Genomic DNA, 20531 nt, shown 5'->3' with positions numbered 1-20531 from the left:
TAATCGAAGTACTTTAAATATAAATAATAAAATATAAAAGTTCTTGTTTTTTAAGCCCCCTTAATAAGCATGAAAGAATTTTAAATATTTTTGCTCTTTTATTTTAATTCCTTTCAACTCATTTAATTGATAAGTATAATCTTGTTAAAATGTTGAGGAATTAAAATAAAGATATAGCTTGTTTTTTAAATTATTTACGTTTCAGACAAAGTTAACAAAATAAAGCAAAAACGTGTATACCTTGTATTGACTTAAAAAGAATATTGATTGTTGATGAAAATGGGTATTATAAATGTGGATGGAATGCCAGAGGTCTTGGGTTCGATCCCTGTCTATGAAATCTAACATTTCTTTCAAGGGTACTGCCTATTGCGAGGAATTGACAGATGCTCCAACAATTATTCTTGCCATGAAAAGCGATTTCTCAACTTAGCCGTTCGCATTCGGCTTAAAACTGTAGGTTCCTTCCATCCGTAACAACAGTACTTGCACACAGGAGTGGTTGCGAGTTATAAGTTACTAGACTGTTGTACATTCTTATTAATTCATTCATTCAATTGTATTATTTCGTTATTATGGTTTTAATAGGAAAGTCTTCTAAATCGCAAAGAATTCGAAATATATTATCTATTTGTTTCAACAGTTGTTGTTATTTTTTTAGAATTTCTATTGGCATTACAAAAAAAGGGCCAATTGCGAATAAATTAAAAATTTGGGCATTTCTTGAAGTTTTAAGGTCACATTTTTTTTTTGGGGATAAGACCTCAATAGAATTTTTAAGAAATAGATTTTTTAACTTCCCATAGAAAGTTATCGTAATGGGTCCGATTTGTCAAGTTGAACATTTTAACATTTCTCGACGTTTAAAGGCCCCATAGAGTCGAAATAAAACATTTTTAGAAAGATGTCTGCGCGTGCGTGTGTACGTACGTTCGTACGTCCATACGTCCGTACGTTCGCTACGTTTTTTCGTCGTCCAAAGCTCAAGAACCAGAAGAGATATCGATTTCAAATAAATGTTGTTATACAGATAATAAGGCAAAAAGATGTAGAAAGGTTTTCAAGAAAAGTGTGTGGGTGGTTTTTTTTACCATAGCAGTTTGAAAAAAAGATGAAAATTTTGGTTAACCCTAAATATCTTACGAACCAAAAATGCTAAAGACCTGAATTTAATTTTATATAACATATTGGAACGTGATATCAAAGAAGAATATTTTTTGAAAACAATCCATTTAACGGTTTTTTTTATAAATCAAAAAAACTGAAAATAAAATGTTTCACCTCCAAAATTTTACGACTAAAATATGATTTCATCTCCAAAACAATTTTGTGCAACGAAAAATAATGTTTTTGAAATCTGATAAAATTTTAAGAAAAATCAAATTGACAGTTTTTTTTATAAAAAATAAATATCTAAAAAAAACATTACTCAAAGTTGGTAAAAATTGAATATCGATTCAAATATCTTTTCAAAAACTTGAAATTTAGGCTTCAAACTTATTTTATCTTATAAGAAATATTGTTTTCAACATTTTCAAAAATGTTGAGAAAAATCTAATCGACAGTTTTTTTTACAAAAAATAAAAACCTAAAAAAATGTATAAAAGTTGGTAAAAATTGATTTTCGACTCAAATATCTTTTCAAAAATTGTAGATATTGGCTTTTAGCTACTTTTATCTTTCAAAAAATATTGTTGTCAACATTCAGTAAAATTTTGAAAAATTCGACTTGACAGTTTTTTTACAAAAAATTAAAAACCTAAAAAAAAGATAACAAAAGTTGGTAAATATTCATCTTAGGCTTAAATATCTTTTCAAAAATTAAAAATATTGGCTCCAAAATTTATTTTATTTCACAGAAAATATTGTTTTCGATCTTCAGTAATTTTTATATAAAAATGCAACAATCCGTTTTTTCATAAAAAATAAAATCTACAAAAAATAGTACGCGAATTTGGTAAAAATTGATACGAGTACATACTCGTATATACAAACTTTTAAGCAAGAAAAATCGACAGACGGGATCTGAAGTAGGTCGCATCCCAGCCTCTTTTTTTTGTATTTGAATTTGTTTCTTAGGGTCTCAAAAGTTTTTTGTCAGTGGATTATGGCCGTAAAACCTTTTGGTACTCATTTTTCAAATGTTCGCAATTAAAGGGATTGAAAAATTATCAATAATTTACAACTGAACTTAACTTCAAACGTGTTTATCTCAAACCAGCTTTTTAAATTTTCCGGACTCATAATTCCGGCAATTTTCAATAGATTAAGTCGAAATTTTGAGTACATCTTATTAAGTAAATTTTTCAGGCAAAAAAGGAAGGGTCATTTTTTTAACATTGCGTAGTTCATTTGTTGTTAACAATTATGTTTCAGTTTTGTATGCAAATTTTTAATTTTGTCAAAAATCAATAAATTGCAAAAATCCTACGTGTTTTGCAAGCAGTTGATATGCACCGTGAAACGTTAAAAAAGACGTCATCGCAATGACGATGGTCATCCGTTTTTTCTGTATTAATTATTTCAAACAAAATTATAAAATGCAGTCAATGATATGTTTACTTAATTCATATTTTTAAATTCCGATATATTTTGTAGTTTGGTTACTTCTTGGCCTCTAGGGTTTCCAAAATGCTTAGAGGAAACCTATTAACATTTTTATAGTTTTGGTAAAGATAATAAAATCAAAATGTAAAGAAATGCCTTTCAAAACTTTCAAAATTCTACACAATAGTTTATTTTTATACACGACCAATGAGTACTGACCTCAAATTAATACAAAGTATTGTTTTTAACATTTAGTAACTAATTTATTATCGACGAACTTTTCAAAATCGCTAAAACTTCAATTAATATTGACAAATAAACAACAGCTTTAATTAATGGTTAGTGCTTAGGACTGTCATTCCAGAGGTTTTGAGTTCAATCCCTGTCTGTGCCAAATAAAGTTTTTTCACGGGACTGACTTTTGTGAGGAATTGACTAATCTTGTTGTCATGAAAATACTTTCTCAAAATAGCCGTTCGGATTCGGCGTAAAACTGTAGGACCCCTCCATCAATGACACCATCAGTCGCACAAAAGAATGGTTGAGAGTTGTAAATCATTAGACCATACTTCTCAACGGATTGTCGCAGCACCTAATTTATTTTGATGTAAGAGTTAGGGATTGTTTTGGAAAATTATAGCGTCAGGCTTGAGCGTCTTACTTACAAAGACGGGCTATTTTTAGAGCGTATTTAATAACACTACTTTGAACTTCTAGGAAAAGCGGCTACAGGAATGCTCTCTTTCTGTAGTGGGTTTATTTACTTTTACTGTAAATTTTAAATAACAATTCAAAACAAAGTCTGGTGTGGTCAAGTCCGGGATAGACATGAAGCCCAACCAAATCCTAAAATGTTTCAAATATTCAATAACCGAAAATAATCCTTTGTAGTGCAATTTTATTTTGAGCGGAGTGCGCACAGTGTATGCTGAAATCACATGTGGGGTTAGGTTAGGTTAGGTTATAGTGGCTATCCAAGATGGAAACGGACACACTTAGGTCAGTTTAATAATCCATTGTGATAGCACATGAATCTTGAGGCTTTCTCCTAAGCTCAATGAAACCAGTTTGAGTCCCTTACGAAACGTGAGAGGCTGATTATGCTGATATGATTTAGATCGTTAAATTAGAATTCTTTTATGTAATTCTTGTGTTTTCGAACCAGAGCAGGGCATGTACAGAGAAGGTGAAGAACTGTTTCCTCCTTTTCCTCGTCCATAAAGCTCCTTCAAGTCATTTGAGAATACGCCTAGTCGCGTGGCGTGCTTTCCTATCAGACAGTGTCTGGTTATGACACCTATTATCTAGCTTATATGCGATTTACTTAGAGATATCAAGCACCTTACACGCTTCCAGTGTTGACCAGATATTTTTGATATTTTTTGTTGCTTGACACGTGGTGATGTTGTTGCACCTGGTGCCTGCCCTCCTCACAGCGTCTTTCATTAGCAGCAATTTACAAGTAGCGATTGGTATGCCAGTACTCGCCAAACGTGGTAAGATGGACTGTACTATACCATTCCTTGCGAGTTAACCTGCCTTAAAGTTACCTGGAATGTCTCTATGGCCCGGCACCCAGCAAAGGTGAATATTAAATTGTTGCGCCATCTCCATTAGAGATAATCGACAATTATGGACTCATGTGGGGATTAACAGCTATTTCTGGTTTCAGAAATTGTTCGATTTAAGCGTGATAAAAATGGCTTAGTATTTTTGTCTGAAACTACACCACATTAAGTACATGAAATGCTACACCATTTATCAACCTCGAGGTCTCAGTACCCATCATCATTATGAGATGTTGTATAAAATCATTTTCCTCTCTTTGAAAGACATTTTGAAAGTATATTCTTGAGGAAGTCCTGATTTCAAAACTTTCATATATTCGATAGTTTATGGAAACACTTGAAATTTGGTTAAAACAACACTTCACCATAAACTGAAGGACACACCTTTATGTTGATGTTTTTCGAACTCTCCATAACAAGGTTAGGCCTTACAGCTCGAGGAGGTCCTTTTTGACAAATTCGTGTTTCCAGCATCATAGCACAGATAATAGAGTTGGAACTATAGTATCTGTGATCATAGCTACAGAAACAGCGGTTTAATTTTGCACCTTAAAATGACGCCAATGTAATGTTTAGGTTAAAATAATAGAATTGTTTTTTTTTTTTAACATAATATTCAATTAGTTTGACCTTCATTGCAGTTCATTTTAATAAACCTCCCAAGTTTGTTTTATATTTGTAAGTACTAACAATTCAAAGAAAAACAAAATAAAATATATTTTGCAAATTATTGAAAAACTTTTGATTTAATTGTACTGATGGCTTTTTTTAAAAGTTGTTATATTCATTCACCTCAAATATTTATTTTAGAAGATAAAATACCGTCAAATCACTTCTGAAAATAGTTTTCTAAAGTTCAGGTCTTCCTCTCTTTCACCACAACAAAAAAACAGTTATAGTTCTTATACCAATTTGACCTTTTAATAATTTAATGATAATTTTCTCTTCGGTAGAAAATTCAAAATCCTAAATTTAAATTTCAACACAGTGGTTCCCTGAAATCTGCACTATTTTGTAATTGAAAATTTAAGAAAACTCAATATTAATCTGAGAACAAGAAGAACAATCCCCGCATTTATACTTCTTCATATTTTGCGATAACATTTCATAGAACTTACATTTTTGTTAAAACACAAATTCTAAAACTGTTCTCGTGTATGAATTATTCTAAGATCCACAAGAGATTCTACAACAAACCCTTATTTTCCTTTACCGCTACTGGCAGCATCCTTAAACTGCATGACTTGCAATATCAAATGCTAGAAGAAATTAAATCCACTCTCACCAAAACACTACCCCCATCCCCCAGCATCATTGAAATAATACAATCTTAGTCTTAACGGTACCCTGTATGTATTTAGATGAAGAAAGATAATATACGAATATATGTTTGTAAATATATTGTTTGTATTAGTTTGAAGGAAGTTCATCCTTTGCTTTTTGCGCTTTTCTTGGATATTTATTTCTCGATGTTGTCTTGTCAGAGAGAAATTTGTTGCTTTTTTATTGGAATATCTTTTAGAAAGTTGTTTGTATTCCAAAAGGAACGAAAAATCATCTTGAAATGTGGCATTTTGTTTTTGGTTGTTATTTTTATTTGTTGGTTTTTTTTTGGTACAAAACGAAGACGCGATGTTCTTGGCAGAAAGTTTGACTCTTTGATTTTTATTTTAGGATTTTTGTTTCTTTTTTTTCGAGTGAGTGAAATATAGAATGTGGTGAAATATGATGGTAGAGCATCATACACGTTTCTACGATTTATTATCCAGAAGTGGTTGAAGTTCTTGAAAATTGAAATTCCCAAAATATCATTGTAGATTTCAGGTTGTTTTTGTAGTTGTTGATGGGAATTTTGAAATTAAAATTAAATTTATTTGGTTTGGTTAAGGAAGCAGAAGGTTAAGGTAGCAGAAGGTACCTAGGTCTATGTTGCCTCTTGAGTTGGCACATAACATATAAAAATAAACTAGTAATGGTGTAATGGCGGATCCATGAGGGGAGAATGGGATGTTAGGGCTCATGAACCCCCCTCTCCCAGGTGAGATATTTTTTTTTATTTTCGTAGGAACTTCTTTGAATTCAAAACAATCGTATTTCGTTAGTGGATATGACTTCCATTATATTTGTAATTATTTATTTTATATATATGGAAACAAAATTCACATTACACACTACTCAGCACATAAATGTATAGAATAGAGATCACAGCACCTTAAGTGAATAGACTATGAAAGCTGATAACATTACAAGACATTAATACAAGACGGAAGGACAGAAGAGAAAGAAAAACAGACAGGAAGAACAGCACGCAATAGGTTTTGAGACGGTTCCCCATATGTTTACTAACCACGCTCACTGATGCTTGATTTCGGTGATCGATGGGAACCAAAGCTTTACAACGACTAGGCCATTACCTGGAAACAAAATTTAGTAATACTTTTAACACTGAGGACTGAACCAAGAACATAATATGAATCGAGAATTCAGCCTTCCCAATAAAGTAGTACAATTTCATCAACTTTCAACCAATGGACGAGCCAGAGGAGTTCACATAAGGCAAAAAGCTTATACAGTTAAGTTGTGTAACTAAAGATTTCATTCAAGGATTTGTTAGTAAATTAACGACATTTCCCAAAAAGTAGTTTGCTGTCAAAAACAACTTACATTTTTGCTTCATCCAATTTGGAATTAGGAAAAACTTAAGTAATGCTTTAAATTATTTTTATAAAATTTGTTTGTAAGAAAAAGAGAAAATATTTAGGTTCTTAAAAAGAAACCTTGAATAAAAGATCGTAAAATTCGTAAAATTGACGTTCGTCTATCCTGGCCCCTACATCTTATAGCTATGTTTTGATTGATTTCAAACTTTGAAATTATGGTTTTAAGCCGATTACCGTAAGGCGTTAATTTTTCATTTTTTATACGAAAATTATAAAACTTTCTAGTTTTTTTTTTAATTTTCAAAAATGTCATTATATTTTTTGTTTGATTCTTAAAAATAAATAGATTTTTGTTTAACATAACTCGATATCTCAGAAAGGGTGACCTTTATAATATTTATAAACACTTAACAACTGGAGACAAGATTTAAAAATGTTATATGTGAAGATCAATTAAAAAAACCGCTCTATTGATTTTCCAATATATGAATATGACATTTTTAAAAAACTGTTGGAATCATGGAATTTTTTCATATTTATAGAGTCGTCCAAAAAAAAAGTTAGACCATACCTTGCTGGACAACAGTGTTTTAAATTAAATGTATAACTAAAGTTATGACTTTAGTCCTTGAAATTTGTAAATGTAAGGTTAAGATGCACATTACGCTCTATTAATGTAGTCAGCCTCCTTTACTTAACATTAATGAACATTTTTAAGTGAGTAAGGTGAGTCAAAACTCATCTATATTTAAAGTGTGTGAACCTCACCCCCCCCCCCATTTGATAATAGTGTGACCAGATTCTGTGAGTACAATCCTTAATTCTTCGTCTCAGTGTAAGCGGCTTAATCAAGGATCTATCATCAGTTAATGTAGAAAATTTGTCCATGTGCCACAAAGAAAGTTGTTCCATAATTTTTTAAATACAGCAGTACTGAACATTAATGCAGGAATATTGAATTTTAGATTTAAGAAAGCATTCATATTCAGAGTTTTAAAAATTATTTTTTTATTACTGTAAAAACAATTTTAATGTAAAATAAAAATTCAAGTGAATAATATAATGCGAGTTAATTTTGTTCGTTTGAAAAAAAAAAATAATTTAAATAAAATGTTTAGAATTCAAATTTTTGTTTTATACAAATTTTGTTCGAAAACGATCAAAAACTGAGTTAATAATTATGGAAATTTAAAAATTTGTTACCAACTTAAGTTGATTGCATTTTTCTTTTCTAAGGCTAATCTACCTTGGAGGCTGGTTATAGCTATCTTTGGTTTTCAACATTCAATATTTTATTCGAGATTTTAAGTACTTTAGTTGTGTCTATTTAAAACTAATGAGTTGTAGCTTTTTTCTACTAAAAGTATACAATATTTAAGCCAGAACTTTTCTTAATGTTTATTTTAAATTTCTCAATGACAAATCGTTTTCAATGAAGAGATGTTTGTTGATTTAACATTTTGGAAAATAATCGTTAAACTGAAAGTGTTTCATTTTGTTGGCATTTTCAATTGTCAGTTTTCCTTTTTATGATGAACGTTTACCTCGATTGCTTGATTTAAATAAAATCTATAACCAACCTGTCGAAAAATTCCAATGTTTGGTTTCAATGAGGAAAACTAATGATGGCTGTAACTGGCCCATTAGAGCTTATTTTTTTTTTGAGTGATTAATTTTAATACAGTAGTTATGCAGAATTTAAGGATAACGTTTAAAGGTCCATGGCTGGACTAACAACTTTTTTATTTTTCAATCATAATGAGCCAATAAATTCCTTGCGACGAAATATTCCAACTGCAATAGTTAGTTATTTGGTTTTGACAAAATATATTTGTTCAGGTGTTCATGTTTTGTTAAGTAAAATTTGTTTTTGTGTTTTAAATATGATGAAATAGTTTCATTTCAAAACCTATTTTTGAACGAGATTTTTAGTCGAAAATCAATGTTTTCCAATTTTAGAAGCTTTTTTTTGAAGAGTTTTTACTTAGCATTTGTAATTAAATATAGATTTTTTTTCTAAGAAAATTTAGCACATAATAAAATCATTTTGAAGTCAATACCCTCATGATTTTAAGAGATATTGAGAATCGAACAATAATTTTTTTTCAAATTTTGTGTAATATTTCTTGTAAATTTTCAGGAAAAAACTGACTGTTTGAATTTTAAAAAAACTAACTGAATGTTGAAAACAATATTTTCTATAAAATTAAATTTCAAGCCAATATTTTTAATTGTTTAGGCCAAAAATACATTTCCACCAAGTTTTAGTAATTTTATGTTGTTATTTTTTGTAAAAAAAGCATGAATTCAATTGTTCTCTAAATTTGACTGAATGTTGAAAACAATATTTTCTATAAGATACATTTTGTTTCAACCCAAAATCCTAATTTTTTGAAAAGATATTTGAGTGGAAAATCAATTTTTTTTAATTTGTAGACATTTTTTAGGCTTTTTGTATTATTCTTCGTTGCGTACAATTATTTTGGATATAAAATCAATATTTTACGGTAAATATTCGAGGTCAAAAATATTTTTTCTCAGTTTTTTTTTGATTTATTAAATGTTAATTCTATCAGTTTAGTATCGAGTTAAAATATATATTTTAAAATTTAGTTTAAGTCGTAAGCGTTATTGCTTCGTGAGAAATTTTGGACTATATCAAGAGGATCTTTTGCACCTTTTTGCATTATTCTCTGTTTAACAAAATTTAAATCAAGTCTGGTTTTTGGGAAGTTTAACACAAAGTTTACTTATTTTTAAGATAAACGGTGATTTTTTAAGAGCTTGAGAACTTTTTTAAAAAAAAACGTTAGATTGGTCCACGACATTTACTTTTTGAAGATAATTTCATTTAAATGTTGACCGCGGCTGCGTCTTAGGTGGTCCATTCGGAAAGTCCAATTTTGGGTAACTTTTTCGAGCATTTCGGCCGGAATTGCCCGAATTTCTTCGGAAATGTTGTCTTCCAAAGCTGGAATAGTTGCTGGCTTATTTGTGTAGACTTTAGACTTGACGTAGCCCCACAAAAAATAGTCTAAAGGCGTCAAATCGCATGATCTTGGTGGCCAACTTACCGGTTCATTCCTTGAGATGAATTGTTCTCCGAAGTTTTCCCTCAAAATGGCCATAGAATCGCGAGCTGTGTGGCATGTAGCGCCATTTTGTTGAAACCACATGTCAACCAAGTTCAGTTCTTCCATTTTTGGCAACAAAAAGTTTGTTAGCATTGAACGATAGCGATCGCCATTCACCGTAACGTTGCGTCAAACAGCATCTTTGAAAAAATACGGTCAATTGATTCCACCAGCGTACAAACCACACCAAACAGTGCATTTTTCAGGATGCATGGGCAGTTCTTGAACGGCTTCTGGTTGCTCTTCACTCCAAATGCGGCAATTTTGCTTATTTACAAATTTGTCGATAAAAATAATAATAAATTTGTCGATAAAAAAATAATAAAATTCAATCATTTGCAAGCGTTGCTCGTTAGTAAGTCTAATTATGATGAAATGTCAAAGCATACTGAGCATCTTTCTCTTTGACACCATGTCTGAAATCCCGCGTGATCTGTCAAATACTAATGCATGAAAATCCTAACCTCAAAAAAATCACCCTTTTTTCAAGTCAATCGGTAAAAAATCTTCTGAGTTGTAAGCTTAAATATTTAAGATATATGCAGCTTTGAAATAAGTGCATTTGAGTTTTTCGAGTGGTAAGAATAATGAATAATTTTGCAACACTTTTAACACTAAAATTCGAAAGATAAATACTTTAAGGTTTTTCCTATAGCCATAATCTTTTTGACATTGGGGACTTTTAAAAAGAGAATTTCAAACTCTAGGGACATAAGGCCTTATCATTACACACTTAAAAAAATATAATAATTATTTGAATTTTGAAAAATGTTAACCTTAAGATAAATACAAATATTTTTTTAATAAAAACAAATTCATTTAAATTTATAACAATTATTTGCAAAAATGTTTTTTGATAAAAAAAATACAAATTTAACTCTACACGTTTTTATTGTTAGGTTTTTTTTAATAAGCATTGAGTTTCATTTTTTTAAATGAAATTTCCAAATTATTACATCACTTTTCACGATTTTTCTTCTAAACGATTCAACTCTAGACCTTATTCAAATTTGTTAATCCTGAATATATTTTTGAAAATCTCATTTTTTTGTATTTTTTTTTTTCAAAAGCATATTTGAAAAATTATATCAAAATTTGTGGAGTAATTTCCTAGAAGCATAGATATAAGAAAATTAGTAGATTCAGATTAACAATTATTTACTCAAATTAAGAAGCTTTTGATTCGAATCATTGAACTCGTTTTTAAAAAGGTAGTAGAACAAGAAAGTCAGATTCAAAACTGATGATTCAGCACTTTAGAATATGAGGTTCTCGTTGCAAAATTTAGTTAGGTCACATTTAACAATTTGCTTTATAGCTAATAACCGCAAGTGTTTCAAAGTAATAATAATTGGACAATTTTTTCAAACTTCAACAGCTTAAGCTTGCCTACATATATTTGGAATTTTATTTATTACCAACACTTATCAGTTGCAAGTTTTTAGGAAAGTAGTAATAAATTGAACACTAGTCCCTTAAAAGAAACCATTCCAAAATTAAGAAACAAAAGAACTATAAAAGAAATATATCATTAGGTGCTTCTTTTTTTTATTTTAATATTATCCCCAAAATATGCCCATTTTTAATTTTGAGCCTTTTCAAAATATACACTTAGACGATACATGAGAAAGTTTTTCAGTTCTTCAAAATTTGTTTCCAAAAGGGAAAAATTCAAGTTTTTTCTAATAAAGAAGAACATTTTTGATGTACAATATTTACTTTAATTTTGGGGCTTGGAACATGTAAACATTTTTCTAAAGGCTCACTTTATCTCATCTGAAAACATAAGTTTTTCATCATAAATCACACTGCCTGACAAAGAAACAAGAACAATCGTTCCCTTTTTGTTGGAAATTCATCTAACAAAAAGAATAAGAATAAACTTTTATGAAAAAGTGATGAGTCGTCTATATACTAACAGATGTATATTCGTAGCTATATGTTTAGTTCTCATCAACAAAATGTTGATAAAATATAATACAATAGGATATTTTTTCTTATTTAAAATATGTATTCTTCTGAGAAAGAAAAAAAACAACCTTTCATGATGATATGTTTTTTCCACGTCACGCGCCTATTTGACGTATGTTTCTTTCAACATTCGAATTTCGAACGCCCCACAAATCATTTTGTAGGAGCAGGTTTTCAACCTTGAACTGTATATTGAAGCCACCGCCGCCGTGGTGTAACATCCCTCAAAGCCATGAACTGCCCCAGGAAACATGTAGAACACGTAACGCTAACCATTTACACTAAAGGTTTTTCGGGAATATAGAAAATGTTTTTTTCTTCGCTTTTTTCACGGCAGCAACAACAAAATATAAAACATCACTGTTATCCTTGTTCGCTCTGAGAAAATAGCTGCTATTCAAGTTTCAGAAAAAAAAATGAAAAATTTTAAAGCATTTCCTTCAATTATAATTTATCCTTGCCCGAAGGCGAAAGATGTTAAACATTTCATGTAATCACACCTAACGGCTGGTAGGAGGAAGTTGGAAAAGAAACTGGAGGGTATGGTGACGAGGGACAAAAACGTAACGTAGGCAGACTTAGATCTTGCGAGTTTATCTTTTTCGCCAAATCTTTTTTAAGTCTCTACTAAACGCCTACGAGCACAAGACGTTGTCTTAAAGGAATAACTTTCTCATTCTCATTCTCATTGTCGTTGTTATATAGTCCATCGCTCGTCGTCGGACAAGTCGTCGGACCAATGTGCTCTGGATTTGGCTCTGTCTGTCTGTCGCATAACAATGCGAAAACGATTAAGCGCTACAACTATACACAATGAGGCCCACTTCCCGCTTCCCCCATATCCTTCGTTAGTCGCCTTAAAAAAGGACTTTAGGAAGAAAAAACGTCTTCGGAAAGGATAACAAAACAGAACACGAAGAAAAATAGTATTTCTTAACAAGTTTCGAATTACTTGTACTTTTCATTTTTTGGGTGAGGATTTGGGACGTGTTGGAGGGACTTTCGAATTGTTTGTCCTTTTGTTTAGTTGATTTTTTTTCATCATTTTATTTGTATACGTGACCATTTCAATTTTGTTCCAGCAAAATTAGGTGAGGAAGAGGAAAAAAAAAGTGTTCGTTTTTTGAAAATACCTCGTTAGGATTTCTACATCCTGATGTAGTGTCTTCTTCCGTTTCCGGTTATTCTGGGTTTTGTTAAATCGAAGGATTGAAATTAGGACATGTTGTGTGTACACTTCGAACAGTTTCGTAAGAACGTAAATAAAGTTTAAAATTGTTCTTTTTTTTTTCTTTTGGGTGGGGGCGAAATTTTAAATAAAGTTTCCAAAAAAGGTTACCTCGAGGCATCAGTTTTCTCGGATGGTTTGCGTGAAATTAAATAACTAATGAAGTTCTATTTCTGTGTGGGAGTCGTCATCGATGGTCGTGGGCGTTAAGAAAGTGTTAAAATTGTCTTTATTCTATTGTTCCTTCGTTTAGGCTTAAACCTTTTTAGAATTTTAAATGAAGAGGGGGAGGTTTTTCTATTTTACTAAGATTTTGTTTTAGATTTCTTGGTAAGAAAAAGGGTGAATTTTTAAATTGAATTTTTTACTCGAAATATGCATTATGTATAATAGAAGTAGATGATGCACGATTTCTTTTATTGATTAAGATTAAGACTTTACACCCCAAGAATTTAATTTAAAACGATAAATGGAAATTGAATGTAGTATCTTATGAATTTATAAATACGTAAAAAAAATACGTATACAAATTTTAATTCAACCCTAAAAGAAGTTCTTGAAAAGGGTGAAATTTGATTTTATAAAAGACCATAAAACGTATTGATAAAGTGCCTTTCGTATTAAAATGTATCGATTAGTCTAAGAAATGTTCAAGTGCCAAAAATTCAATTAAAGATTTAAGGTTAACAATGCTTATTATGTAGATGTATGGTACTTTATAGTAAGATAATATTAGGTTTTCTTTTTTAAAGGATTAAGTTTCTCTGAATTTCTCACGTTACAATTTTATAACCCACCAGATTCTATTATGCTTCTAGAAAAAAAATGTTAAAGGCAACTAAAAATGGTTGGTTCCACATACAGTTTTAATCATTTTAGTCTTTTAATTCATTTTTGAAAATTCAAATTAGTTATTAGTCTTTATTTGAAGTTACCTTGAATTTAAGGCTTTCATAATTAAAAAACATGGAGTTAATTTCAAAACGATCCAACCAAACGTTAAAAACAGCCGTTTTCCACTTTATTTTTAGGTTTTCCAATATATTTTAATAAATTTATGCTAATGTGATTGCCCTTTTTAGATGACAGATTCATTACAAAATCAAAAAGTACTCAACAATCTTTTAGCCTCTTTCTATTAAAAACAGTCTAAGCAGAATTAATTCAGTTTCTTTAAGAATTATGTAAGAGGGGTCAAATCCAACAGCATGTGAAGCTTTTTTGGAAAATAGTATGAAGTCCTATCATATCGCCTTTTTTGGCTCTCACACCTCCCCCCTTTTGAAAAAATAAGGTTTCAAAAAAAAGAAATTTTTTTTCTAAACTATGCGAACTGTTTTTTATTTATTTAATGAAAAACTTAAGTTTTAATTATAATGAAATATGAAATACTGGGGAAATAATATATCCAAAGAAATGGTTTATGTATTTGAACGAACCAATCGAATGCACACACCTTTTCTTTCCCGGAATTTCATATTTTTTGGGATGAGTTCTTTCATACGTTAGGAAAAAATGGAAAGGGAAAGGATGAACCATGTGAATTGTTTTTATGGGCGGGTGGAGCCAATGCAATCCATACGTCAGGGACACCTTATAAGTCATAATGGAAACATACTGAAAACAAAAACTTATCCCAAGAAGAATGTACTCGTAACATTGGTAATTAAAGATTTATGGTTTGTGTCTTTAATATTCTTATCTTGGTTAGGGATTTATTCAAATCATTTTTAAATGTTAAAGATGCAGCACGTTTTCATTTTGAAATTTGTGTTGGGCAATTTATTTAAACAAAGTTTGTGATGATACGAATTTGAGCTCAAATGAATGTAGATATTAAAATAATAAATATGGAGAATTCAATAGTTAAGGATCATTTTTAGGAATGTTGTAAATATGTTGGCACTATTAAGTTCAGGTTATTTATGGAAAAGCCACTAAAGCAACACGTTTAAAGCTTTTAACAGCTTAAAATGGCAAGTTTTTGCATTTTAAAGATTAATGTTTGAATATAAATAAAAAACGTTTATGTTTACTTAATAAAAGTCAAACAAAAGTTAGACTATTTTCTGAAGACACTAGAAAATATTTAAACTAATTAAAGTTTTGAAAACCATAACAAACTTTATTAAGGAAGTAGTTTTCTTTTTCATGAATATGGGTTGACTCAAAAAGCTTTAGATTACGTGTTTCTTTTTCGATTTTTAAAATGTAATGTAATTCAAAAACCTAAAGTTTTAGAGTAATTTTTGATTAAGATTTACATTAAGGCTATAAAACTATCAGAAAGTAGAATTTGTTTGCAACTTATAACCTTGTGAACCTGTTTATTTTGACAAAGAGATGTGTCTAGAAAAAATTGTGTAGTATTTTAATAAAACATTTTGAACAAAGATACAATTTTTGTTTGCCGATGCTTTTTTTGAAGTTTTATTTTTACTTCAAGCAATTTGTAATAAAACGAGAAGCTGGGATTGCGACCCACGCTACTATCTTCAAATCCATGTCTGTCAATTTGTCTTGCTTGAAAATTTGCAGGTTTCGCGTTGTTTTAAAAAAGTTGTCAGTTTAATTATTCTTAAAAATTTCCAAATTACCAACAATATTTTGTATATAATAAAATAGTTTTATTTCAAAATCCAGTTGTGTTAAGGAGTTTTTTAGTTAGAAAACCAATTTTTACCAAATTGTAATAGCATTTAATAAAAGTTTTTATTTCTTGTATCAACAAAATAATACATATTGGGTGAATGAAATTAATTTGAGAAGTATTGAGAACCGAACATCGATTTTTACAAAATTTGCGTACCATTTTTTGTAGATTTTATTTTTTTGTTTAAACCGACTGTTTGATTGTTATAAAAAATAAACGAATGTCGAAAACAATATTTTCTGAGAAATAAAATAAAACTGAAGCCAATATTTTGAATTTTTAACAACTTTTATTATTTTTGTTTAGGTTTTTATTTTTTGTAAGAAATCTGTCTTAAAATTTAACTCAATGTTGACAACAATATTTTTTAAAAGATATAATTAGTTTAAAGTCAATACCTTAAAGTTTTGAAAAGATATTTAAGTCCAAAATCAATTATTTCCAACTTTTGTTAATTTATTTTTAGGTTTTTATTATTTTGTAAAAAATTGTCAATGCGATTTTTCTACAAAAGTGTCCGAAAAGCAATCTTTCTGAAATCAATATCTCTACTGGTTCTTGAGCTATGGACGACGAAAAAAGCTTCGAAAAACTAGGGACCTTGAAACGTCGAGAAATGTCAAAATTGTCAATTCGACAAATCGGACCGATTACTTTAAGTTCCTATGGGAAGTTAATAATTTTGCGCCCTTTAAAAGAAGCGTTGAACCAAAGCTGTAAATAAGCATAAAATGATCAAATTTTAAATCATTAGTTTTTAATCTTAGTAATACAAATAATGCTGCTACTCTTACTGAACCTTTAGGCATTTTAATTATGCTTATCGAAAGTTCAATAAAACTACACATGTCTATCACCGTCCCATTATTACGACACAATTTATAGAACCATAGTTAAATATTTGTGTTTTTAATAATTATTTTAAATATTTCTGTTGACGTTGCAAAAATTATTTTTTTTCTTTCAAATCTGTTTTCATATTGAAATTATTAATGAACTGGGAAAATATAATGTTAATTATAAATTAATTATTAAAAAACAAATAGAGGTAGGTTAGTATAAAATCCAGTCACGTAATTTATAATTCTTACCTTGTCAAGGATGTTTCCTGACTGGATTTGTGTGTGTGACCTGGGCTTAGCAAAATTATAAATCAAAAATTTCGCGTGAAACTTAAACCGCAATTAAAAAATGCAATAATTCATGCAAATTTGTTTGTCCTATTTAAAACAAAAGAACATACACAGTTTCAACACGCATCGCTTTAGAATATGAAATCACGTTATAAAAACGTATTTTTTTCCACTATAACATATCCTTTTCAAAACATCATAATAATTGTGATAAGACGTCTTGAGTTGATGATGGCTTACTTGAAAAATGTGGCTCATTTCATGTCACATCCCATCAGTCATCACCTATTTGTGTGAATCACCTCAACTTTTAAAATCTACGAGAATGTGATTAAAAAACATGACTTGAGTACGAAAGTGCGTGAGAAGTTTAAATTCAAATTAGTATTCCTTACACCAAGCAACTTTTTCTTCTATTTCATTTTTGCTTAATTGCTTTTAATTGCAGGTCCTCGTTTTTGCCTAAGCTTTGAAAACCATATGCAAATGTTTCCTTTTGCTCGGTTGGAAAACTCGATCGCTCAAGGATATTTGAATACAAAAACAAAGATTTGAAAAAAAAAAATAACGTACGTACCTATAAGGATTATAAAATGAGGTCATCGTTGCTTTTGACAAACAAAATTGTTTCTATGAATAAAAGTTAGTGCTAGAAAGTTTTCAAAACAGCCCCAAGGTGTTTAGAGTTTGTGTGTGCCGCCGGATGATATAAAAAAGTTTACATATTTTTTTTTTTGACTTTTTGAGTTTTTTAGCAAACTTTGAAAAGTGAGTGAAAAAAGAACGTTGCGTATGCTCGTAAATTTTGTTCAGGGTGCGATGGAGTGGAAGAACCATTGTGGATTTTTTTTTCTAATATAAATATGAATGGATTTTCCTATAAGTTTGTGAAAGTCTGTTTTTGAATTCAATTCCATAACATCTCCCTCTGGGTATTTGAATGATTGTGCAAAACTGGAAATACTGTGATACCGCTTTTTGATGAATAGGCATCAGATGGTCAAATAATAATTTCCGTACAATAGTTCAAACAAAATTGGGACGCGACCCACACTGGTAACTTCTCATCACTTCTGTCGATTTGTGTTGCTTAAGACTTGAACAAAATATATTTCTATTGGTTTTCGTGTTTTGTTAAATAAGTTTTCAGTTGAATTATTCTACAAAATTTGAAAACTACCAACAATATTTTGCATAATGATGAAATAGTTTGATTTCAAAATCTATTTTTATTGACGAGATTTTTAGTCGAAAACCAGTTTTCACCAATTTTAGTAGCATTTCTTAAATGTTTTTATTTCTTATGTAAAAAAAATTGGATTACTTTAATTAATATGAAGTCAATATCTTCTATTATTCAAGAGATATCGACAACCAAAAATCATTTTTTACCATTTGTGCGTACAATTGTTTGGAGATTTAAATTTTGTATGGAAAAAAACTGACCGTTGTTTTTTCTTTTAAATTTACTGAATATCGAAAACAATATATTCTCTGAAATAAAAATGGTTTGAAGAAAATATTTAAGTCGGAAGTAAATTTTAACCAACTTTGGGTAATGCTTTTTTTTAGTTTTTTTAGATTTATACAAAAAACCGTCCATTGGATTTTTTTTTTCAAAAATATTATTGTTTGGTATAACGTTGCAATACATTGTATAATTCAAGTTGCTAGCGTAATTAGTTCCGGAGATATTTGGGGTTAACCAAAATGTTCACATTTTTTAAAATATCTGTGGTAACAAAAACACCCACAGTCCCTTCTTCATCTTTCTGCATTTTTATCTCTAGAACAATAATTTTATTTTTTAAAGTCGATATCTCCAATGGTTCTTGAGATATGGGCGACAAAAAATCATCCCGATCGTGCCACACACGCACCTTTAGACATCTCTCTAAAAGTCTTTAATTTCAAATTTTCAATTTGACAAATGGAAACAATATTGTCAAATGAAATTGATGTATTGTTAATAATATTGACTTTTTAAAGATATTGGCAAAGAGTTTACACCCCAAATAAATAAATTGTTCTATAGATAAATAACTTCAATTCTACTCTTAAATTAAATCAAAATCTAAAATTCAACCTTTTTTGGAATCTACAGTTTGTCACGTAATCGCTTGTTTTTCTGGTTTGAATTTTTGATAAGGATTTATTTATTTATAAATTTATTTAGTGATGGTTTATTTACTTCTAAATAATCAGAATGAAGACAAAGTATTGGTGAGGAATTCTTGACAATAAGTACAAAAGGTAGCACCTTAAATTAAATTGAATCATTTTATTTTTCAACATACTCTTACCTTTAATGTTACAAGTTAAGATTCGTCTTCAACTTTATCCTTACATTATAGACGACCCACGTACAGTACATTTCTAAAGAAAATATTTTATTTAAGGGTATATACACAATTCCTTTTAGGGATTTATTCTATAGAAGAATTTAATTTTCATTTAAATTCAAAGGTTAGTTTCCTTGTTAGTGTCGTCATTGATTGAAAATAAAAACAAATATTTTAACGAATTAAAAAATAACCTAGTGTGATATAAAAGATTTTCTGAGACTTAAATATTTACGACTTAAATGTTATCAGCGACTTGTATAAAAATACACAAAATCAATACAAACTTTTAAATAAAATATTAGCGATATGACAAAATTAAATTTACTGGTTTTCTTCAAAGAATTCTGAACTCTAATTCTCAAAAGAGTTTTTTCACTAAGTCTTGATTTTAGATGGAGACTAGAACGTTGTTCCACAAAACCACTTACCAACTTATTACATTGCACTTTCAGATGTTAGAAAGTAAAAAGATGTTTTATTTGCTGGTTTTGAAAACAATAAAGTAAGATTTTTGAATTTATTAAACTTTTGTATGGAATTATAATCTTTGTGTGTATCTTTATCCAAAATTTTGTAGAATTTCAATAATTTCTTGTATGCAATTCTCTTATACTTTCCTGAGAATTTTGTATTTAAATAAAAAATATTTGTTTGATTTCTGTCTTATATACATATTTACAAAGAAAACAGCTTAAACGGAAATAAATACAACTATGAGTTTTCTTAAGTCGATGCAAGAAGTTTTTCTTCGCCGTTGATCTGGATGTTTTCATAAAAAGTTATATACATTTATAATTTAAGTAAAAAACCTTTTCCCGGGGCTGGTGTTCCTGCAACTTAGGTCACTTGGGCAGTATTGAACTTAAACCAATTAAATTGATTCTTATATAATCGTTGAATCATTTACGTTAATCGCCACTTGAACACCATCGTAGAGTTTCTTTACTCCTCCTACAAAAAGTAGTAGGTAGGTTAGGTTAGGTTATAGTGGCTGTCCAAGATGGAAACGGACACACTTAGGCCAGTTTAATGGCCCATTGTGATACCACATGAATCTTGAGGCTTCCTCCTAAGCTCAATGGAACCTGTTAGAGTCCCTTACGAAACGTGAGAAGCTGATTATATTGATATGATTTAGATCGTTTAGGTCGTTAAAGAAGAATTCTCCTAGGTAATTCTTGCGTTTTCGAGCTAGAGCAGGGCATGTGCAGAGAAGATGAAGAACCGTTTCTTCCTCTTCCTCGTCCATACAGCTTCTGCAAAAGTCATTTGAGAATACGCCTAGTCTCGTG

General features: G+C 29.8%; 1 protein-coding gene across 4 annotated transcripts in view; it reads left to right on the top strand.

Moving 5' to 3' along the window:
• LOC129944092 (frequenin-1) overlaps positions 1–20531 on the top strand; it is a 303407-nt gene that overhangs the window by 74400 nt on the left and 208476 nt on the right. Inside the window, exon 1 of one of the 4 annotated variants that reach the window (XM_056053281.1) lies at positions 17571–17662. The exons of the other annotated variants lie outside the window; for them this stretch is intronic. The gene's annotated coding sequence lies outside the window, so the exon portion shown is untranslated. Of the gene's footprint in view, positions 1–17570; positions 17663–20531 lie in introns of those variants that run through there. 4 annotated transcript variants of the gene reach the window in all.

This window comes from Eupeodes corollae, chromosome 2, assembly GCF_945859685.1.
Source record: "Eupeodes corollae chromosome 2, idEupCoro1.1, whole genome shotgun sequence".
NCBI classification, from domain to species: domain Eukaryota; kingdom Metazoa; phylum Arthropoda; class Insecta; order Diptera; family Syrphidae; genus Eupeodes; species Eupeodes corollae.
Note: the sequence above shows the minus strand (reverse complement) of the source record. Positions and strands in the feature narration are given on the sequence as shown.